Below are 7985 nucleotides of genomic sequence, written 5' to 3'. Positions count from 1 at the left end.
AAACCCTTCTGAGCATAGCTAAAATACTAACTCTGAAGACTTCCCTGACACTTAGGCCAGACTCCCACTGCTTTGGGTACATTTCTCTTTTCCCAACAAATGGAATTATATTATCTTTGTCTGGGTATGTGTTGTATCCCTATCTCACTGCCTGTGCCAATTTAGGATCTTGGAGATTATGAGCTGTACAGGGATCAGCTCTGTGTTTTTCATCTATGTATTCCCCATACCTTGTATCAAAGCAACCATTCATTCATTCAATAAGCAGTCTATGGCCCCCAACAAAGGAAAGATGAGTGAATGAAAAAATACTTTGACCCTAAAAGAATATAAGTGATGAACTCTTCTAAGCAAGGCTTATTCAGTCCAGTTTAGTATGTCACTCCTTCCTTTATTCAGTCTTCAAATGCTTGAAGGAGTCTACTGTAATGATAATAACCAGAATTTATCAAGCATTCACTATGAAGCAGGCACTGTGATAGGTACTTAAATAGAGAAGGACAAATTCCTTCCCCTGAAGTACTTAAGGATTTTTTTATGCTACCTAAACAGCAACAGAACTTCCTTGAATGCAATCCTCAATTCTATGACTCATTTACCTCCCTTTCCTCTGATTCTCACAGACTCTTTTCCTTACAATTTGAAAAGATAACTATAGTCTCTCTCGAACAGTTACCTATTTCTTGTGTATTAATTTTACTCCTGCAACTATACTATGCACCCTCTAGGGGAGACACACAAGTGCATACATTTTTGCTATTCTGTTTTTTCCCCATCCTTCTCCAGTCAACATCAGTAAGGAGGTGTCCAGCTCATACTTAATCTTTGAGGTAGATCTCCTCCTGCCCTTTCTTTCTCTTCTGCTCCTCCTTCCCTCCCTTCTTTACCTTTCATATTCTCCCTTGCAATCAGAGGCTGTTTTTCAGCATTGTGATACTGCATAATCACCAAGGGACAAGCTCAGTGTTGCTTGCTTTTCTTCAACGTCCTGATTCTCACCTGTTACTCTGCTATGATTATTAATAGTTCTCCCTTGTGTAATCAAAAGTGTCCCCACTTTGTTGATAAACTGCATGGTCACCTGAACCATAGGGTGATACGCTGATGTACCACGGAGCAGAGAAGCACAGACTAGAAAACTGTCCAGTCACCCAGGTAACCACACAAAAGGATGCAATATACATGTAGTGGTCCCAAGATTGTTTTTATCTTATGTAAATTCTTCTACAACACAGAACAAGATAAAATAATCCACAATGTTATGAGGTTGCCATGACCATGATTTGAAAATTTGGCAAGAATAGCACATAAAAAGGGAAAAAAGGAACATACAACTCAATTTCATATTGCAGAACTATTATAAATAATAACTAGACTATATCAAAATAATATTTTATGACCAACTAGGAATTATTCAAGATTTAAATGGTGGTCCAGTATTAGAGATTCTATCAATATAATTCATTACTTCAATATATTAAGGATATAAAAGCATTTAATAATATTTTCTACTCATTCTTGGTAAAACTTCTTAACTTGATGAAGGTATTTAAGAAAATATGGGTGAAACATTGTAAGTTTCCATGGATGTCTGCAATTATCACTGCTATTGAGTATTGTCATGGAGTTAATTACCATTAAACTAAGAAAATAAACAAGAAGAAGCAAAATGCTGGAAAGGAAGAAATTGAAATAGTCATTTTCAGAAGCAAAATGATCTACATAAATAATTCGAGATGATCAACTGAAAAACAGAAATAAGCAGACAGTTTGGTAAGATGGTTTGACTTTTCCCCAACATATGCATCTCGACAACCTTTTTACACACTCACAATAACCAATTAGAAAATATAATAGAAGAATGACTCTGTCCACAATAGTAACAACATTTAAAAATACATAAAATAAGAACAGTATAAGTAATACTGTAAAATATTATGTAAAATCATGTGAATAAATAGAGATAGAGCAGCTTTCTGGAAGGTAAAGTTTAATATTCTTCCCAAACTAAGTCTTTATTGTTAATACTATCTCCATGAAATCACTAGCCAATATAAAGCTTGAGTAGTTAGATTAAAATCAAACTAGATTTCAGGACAAGAAACAGTAATATTTTCAGGGATAAAGAGAGATTCATACTGATAAAATAAGAATCAGAAAGGAAAATTTACTTTGATGAACTCATCAGAAGACTCTACAGGCTGAGAAAGGAATTAGACAACTTGAAGATAGGTCAATAGAAATTGCCCAACTGAAAAATAAATAATATCTTTCACAAGGTAAATATCCAAAGATAAGTAATAATAAATAAAATAAAAAGAGAGATAAAAGAGACCATTCTTCATTAGACATAACAACCCTGAATGTGTACGTACCTAAAAGCAGTGCTTCAAAATACATGAAGCAAAAACTGATGGAAGTTAAAGAGAAGTAGACAAACTCACAATTACAGTTGGTGATTTCAGCACTTTATTGGTAATCAATAGATAACAAATCCAGAAGATATAATGGAAAAGATGAACAGATTTGACCATCTACAAATTTTAAACTCACACCACATAGGTACCATAAATAAAGCTAGAAGATGATGACAGATGATTTATATGAAAATTATATAAAGAATTCCTACCAATTAATAAGAAAAATATAATTAAGCCAAGTAGAAGATAGGCAAGGAATGTTAATAATCTACAGAAGAAATACAAATGTCCAATAAATATATTATTTCACTTCCCAAGGCTGCTCAAGCAAATACTATTCAACAGGAATTTATTCACTCATGGTTTTGAGGCTAAAAGAAAGTCCAAATCAAGGCATCATCTAGACAATGCTTTATTCCTGAAGACTGGAATCCTGGGGCTGCCTGGCATCTTCCCTCCTGGGCTTCTCTGTCACACTGCAGAGCACAAGGCAGCAGCACTCAGCTCTCAGCTCTCAGCTCTCTTCCTGGTTCTGTGGAATTTCAGCTGCTCCCTGGGTTTTCTCTCTCTGTCTGAATTTCATTCTGTTCATTAAGGACTCCAGTAATAGGATTTGAGACCCATCCCGACTGGGCTGGTCACACCTTAACTGAAATAACCCTGTCAGAATGAAGTTTAAGAACCTGTTTTCCTGGGGTGCGCAGAGGTCCAAACCACCACATCCATGGAGAGACAACTTTACAAACAACCTGGGAAGTGCACAGTAAAATATTAATGAAATAATTTTACCTATTAGATTAGTAAAAAGTTAAAAGATAAATTATATCCTGGGTTGGCAAGTTCTTCATCACTATATAGGAAATACAAATCAGTACTGAATTTTTGAAGAACAATAATAGCTTTGAACAAAATTTTTAATTTTAAATTTACTTATCCTATGATCCAAGAATTATTCCTAGGCATTTATTTGATACATATAAAATGATGTTAATTGCAAAATTATTGCAATAGTAATTTACAATTATTATTGTAATTGTATTATAAATACTATTATAAAACATATTCATTCATAGAAAACATCTCAAATTATCAGGTGTTTGTAGTATGGAATGCTATGTAACAGTTAAAAATAATAAATTAGATTCTATAGGTACTATCAAAGAAATCTCATTAAGTGAAAAAATTACAGGAAAAAACTTACATCTCATCCCATTCCTGTAACCAGTTACAAACAATCCAAATATTTATATGTATATGGTCTATTTCTGGGTGTGATAAAGGGATGCTTTCTCTACATACCTATTCCTTAACTTTTTCCCAAAAATGTATTAATATCTTGTATATATAATTGTATATTATTTTTAGAATAAAAGGAGTGCAGACACTTTTTAGAAATAGAGTTTTAAAATAAAAAATCACAGATGGTGCCGAGGCCGGGAAAGCTCCAACGTGCACTTGGGGCCATGGAAAGCCTAAGTGGGCTGGGGTGCCACTGTGCACAGGGTCTGTCCCCTGCCTCTCTTTGCCTCAGTGGGCAAGGCACCCCAGGGTCTTGGGGGCTCCACTTCCTGCCCTGCTCTCCCTGAGTGTCCTAGAGCCCTGGATCAGGAACGCGAGAGGCCTTGACAGGGGCCTTTGCTTGACCCCAAAGCAACTGAGATCTCTGGCAGTCCTCCTGACCCAGACTCCTGCCTACTGCCCACAGACTCCACTTGGGGACCAACCCGGCAGCTCCTGGCGTGGCCACATGGCTGCCTACCCCCCAGCCAGATCCCAGTGGTGGAAAGATCCCCAGGGGGGACACTGAATCCCTGTTTCCTGCCTTGCTGCTCATGGAGTCCCCTGAGGAGCCTCATTTGTCTGTGTCGCTACTTCAGGCTCCTCATCTAGTTGAGTAAGCTCTCCCATGCATGGTTCTTCATCACGAGCCGTAAGGTTAGATGTTGATAATTTAATTCATATGGGCCAGTGTGTTTGTCAACAGTGGACCAGGAACTGTGTACAAGGCCTCACAGGCATTGCTCAGTTTGGCTCCCCAATTCCCTCTGAGGAACTGTCCCCACTTCACCTGGGAGGAAGCTATAGCCCAGAGGTGCTGAGTAATTGGCCAAGTTCACTTGGTTAGTGAGTGGGGTACTGAGGATTTACCCTCAAATTCAAACCCAGTTAGTTCAATTCCTACCCTTGTGGACATCACCACAAAAGGGAAAAATTGTTAATAAAGTGCAACCATTATGACTTGGAACATTTTAATGCAAGCTGTTTGCTTAATTCCGGGGAGAGTTATATGGCAAGAGTTATTACCTGAAATAGCAGTTTCAGTTTCAAACTGGTCAGCATTTCTCCCAACTACATGAGTGGACTTGACTGATTTCATGCTCTAAAAAGCTGATCTCAGGATGTCATCATTCCCATTTTACAGACAACACCAGCCAGCAGTTCTAAAATCGGTTTTGAACATTATCCATTCAGCATTCATTAAGTAGGAAAACTTCTCTCTTCATATCCATTCATACAGATTCATTTTCCTCTACTTAACTCTCAGAAAGGCCTGCACCAAAAAATGGGCCTCAAAGTTTATTCAGATTTCAAATATCTTAGAGCTTGGGGTAGATAAACTTTCCCCATTGTCAACAGGAAAACTTCCCGGAAAGCATGCTTCCCTACATTTGCACTTGCCCAGAGCTAAGAGAGTCAAAGAAATGGCCAGCATGCCCAGGTGTCCACACCCATCACCCAGACATCTTCTGGCTACACCTCCAACCACATAATACAGGAATTTAATGAGAACAGGAAGCTGGAATAAATGAGAGAAGCCTCCAGATTTAATGATTTAATACTTTTACTTCAGACTCATAAACAACTCCTACCATCTGGCCTCATTTTATTTTTTATCACACCGGAGAGAATCTCAGCCTACTACATGATTTAAAAAAAAAAAAAAATCAGAATCCAATTCCTCCCTTCTCCCCAGCCCCCACTTCTAGCTATAAGCACAGAGTTTTGTAACTTTATTCTTAAACTTAAGAATCAGTTTTGCCATTATTCTTACAGAGAAAGAGTTCTGGTATGGTTGAAAGAGAACTCAAAGTAAGACAAAAGGTATTTTGTTTCCTTCAAATTGGTGTAATTTATACAGCTGGGTATACAAGCAAAGCTTTTCCATGGAAGGGATCTGAGCTCCAGCAGAAACTTTCAGGACTTGGTACTACCTTCCTCAGAGCTCGGTTCAAGTCATCTCACCTAACTCCACCTTTAGTGTCCCCATTCGAACAACCAGAAAAACAAGCTGTTATGTAATAGTAGCCTATAGCCTGAAAAGAGAGAACCAAATTAATTAGAAAATAAGGAAAGTCACGTTGTATTCTTTTCAGACCCTAGCTCACTTTCAAATTCCTTTTTTGAAATACATGAGCAATATACAAATTATATCATACTGCATGCTTAACAAAAGCAAGCTGTTTTAAGTTTTATAAAGTTGATCTCTCATTCATGGTTCTGAGAAGGATTGGTATCTTCAGACAGGGAGAGCTCTTTCCCAGAAGTGGATCTGACAACACACTTTCATACTCTTGAGGAGAAAAAAGCAAACAGCATATCTGAGTCTGCAGAATGAGGGAATGGACAGGTCAAAAATGTCCTTCCATTACTATTGCTTGTGTTCATTTTGAATGCCATTTGGCGGCTGTTCTAGTTTGCTAGCTGCCAGAATGCAATATACTAGAAACGGAATGGCTCTTAAAAGGGGGAATTTAATAAGTTGCTAGTTTATGGTTCTAAGGCCGAGAAAATGTCCCAATTAAAACAAGTCTATAGAAATATCCAATCAAAGGCATCCATCCAGGGAAAGATACCTTGGTTCAAGAAGGCTGATAAAGTTCAGGGTTTCTCACTCAAGTGGAAGGGCACATGGTGAACACGATGTCATCTGCTAGCTTCTTCTCCTGACTTCCTGTTTCATGAAGCTCCCCAGGAGGCATTTTCCTTCTTCATCTCCAAAAGTCACTGGCTGCTGGACTCTGCTTCTCGTGGCTATGTCATTCTGCTCTTCTCTCTCTGAATCTTTCATTCCCCAAAATGTTTCCTCTTTTACAGGACTTCAGAAACTAATCAAGACCCACCTGAATGGGTGGAGACATGTCGTCACCTAATCCAGCTTAAGAACCACTCTTGATTACATCACATCTCCAGGGAGATGATCTAATTACAGTTTCAAACATACAGTGCTAAATAGGGATTAGAAGAAACTGCTGCCTCTACAAAATGGGATTAGGATTAAAACATGGCTTTTCTAGAGTCCATACATCCTTTCAAACTAGCACAGTGGCAAAGCTTTAGCTTGTGGGTCAAACATTCATGTCCATATGGCTTGTTCTTCCTTCTTTCCTTCCTTTTCTTTCTCCTTCTTTCTTTCTTTGCTTCCTTTTTTGCTTCCTTCTTTCCTTCCTTTCCTCTTTCTTTCTTTCCTGCTTTCTTTCTTTCAAGTTATCCATGCATCTTGTTATCAACTCTAAACGCATTCAATTTTGTATCATGCTTTCGATTATGTATTGAAGAGGTAGCCTTATTGATAATGTACTATGTAAAGAGGTGGCCCATTCTGGGTCTTCACAGTAACCTCCATGAAGGTGGGCTGCCTGGTATGGTGATGCTAAAGCAGCCGTCACTCATTGAGCACGCTTATGGGCCAAGCACAGATTCAGCACTCTCCATGTTTTAGCTCATTTAATTGCCACAATAGTTTTCTTAAATGTCTATTATTATTGTTTTAATTATTCCCATTTACACACGAGGAATATGAGCTTCAGAAATGTTAAATTAACACTGTCAGTAGGTGGCAATGCTCCAATTTGCATCCAGGAAGTCTGCTTTTTGAACTGCTCCTGTCACTATTACTTACTGTATTGGAAAGGGCACAGGCTTTGCAGATACCGAGATGCTGGGTTCAACTCCCGGCTTCGTAATTACTAGCTGTGTGACATTAGGAAAAATGTCTTCCCTCTATGAAGCTCAGGTTCCCCAATTGTCAGAGATATAACAATAGGACAGTCTCAGGATTATTAAGACATTTAGAAATAATTTAGCACAGACCATGATTCATAAGGGATCTTTCAATACATTGATACTATTGTTTTAGATAATAGTAGCAATAATGAAGAGTCCAGCAATGGTAAATATATGACACTGTGGCTTTTCTCTCAGATCTATACTTTGAATTTTTTGATGAACATTTTGATAACCAATCGATCAAATAATCCTTTTACCTTTTCAAAAAAAATACTCCATCAAGGATATTCCCACTTTCATCCCTAAGGACTAAAAGCAAAGCACCATTCTTTTACAACATTCTAGAATGTTTTCTCCTAAAGGTTTGTGGAATGGACTATTCTCTTAGAATTCCATTTCTTTTCCCTTTTGCAAGTGTGAAGATAAAAGAATAGTGTCAGCCACTGCAGAGCTGCTGAAATGTTTCTCATTTCTATTCTGTACATGAAAATAAATTTAATTATTCCCCAACATGTCAAAGGCACTCATCAAGTTCGGCTGGTTTATGTTGAGCAGAAA

General features: G+C 37.8%; 1 long non-coding RNA gene across 1 annotated transcript; it reads right to left on the bottom strand.

Moving 5' to 3' along the window:
• Window positions 1-2824: 2824 nt before the first annotated feature.
• On the bottom strand, window positions 2825-7741 carry LOC143682542 (uncharacterized). Its single transcript, XR_013175179.1, has 3 exons — window positions 7685-7741; window positions 4725-4861; window positions 2825-3169 (listed from the first exon to the last, which is right to left on the bottom strand). It is a non-coding gene; the product is annotated as an uncharacterized LOC143682542 (long non-coding RNA).
• Between the last annotated feature and the right edge of the window lie 244 nt (window positions 7742-7985).

The sequence above is a fragment of the Tamandua tetradactyla genome, chromosome 5 (genome assembly GCF_023851605.1).
Source record: "Tamandua tetradactyla isolate mTamTet1 chromosome 5, mTamTet1.pri, whole genome shotgun sequence".
In the NCBI taxonomy this organism is placed as follows: domain Eukaryota; kingdom Metazoa; phylum Chordata; class Mammalia; order Pilosa; family Myrmecophagidae; genus Tamandua; species Tamandua tetradactyla.
The sequence above is the reverse complement of the archived record's forward strand: the minus strand, read 5'-3'. Positions and strand labels throughout refer to the sequence as shown.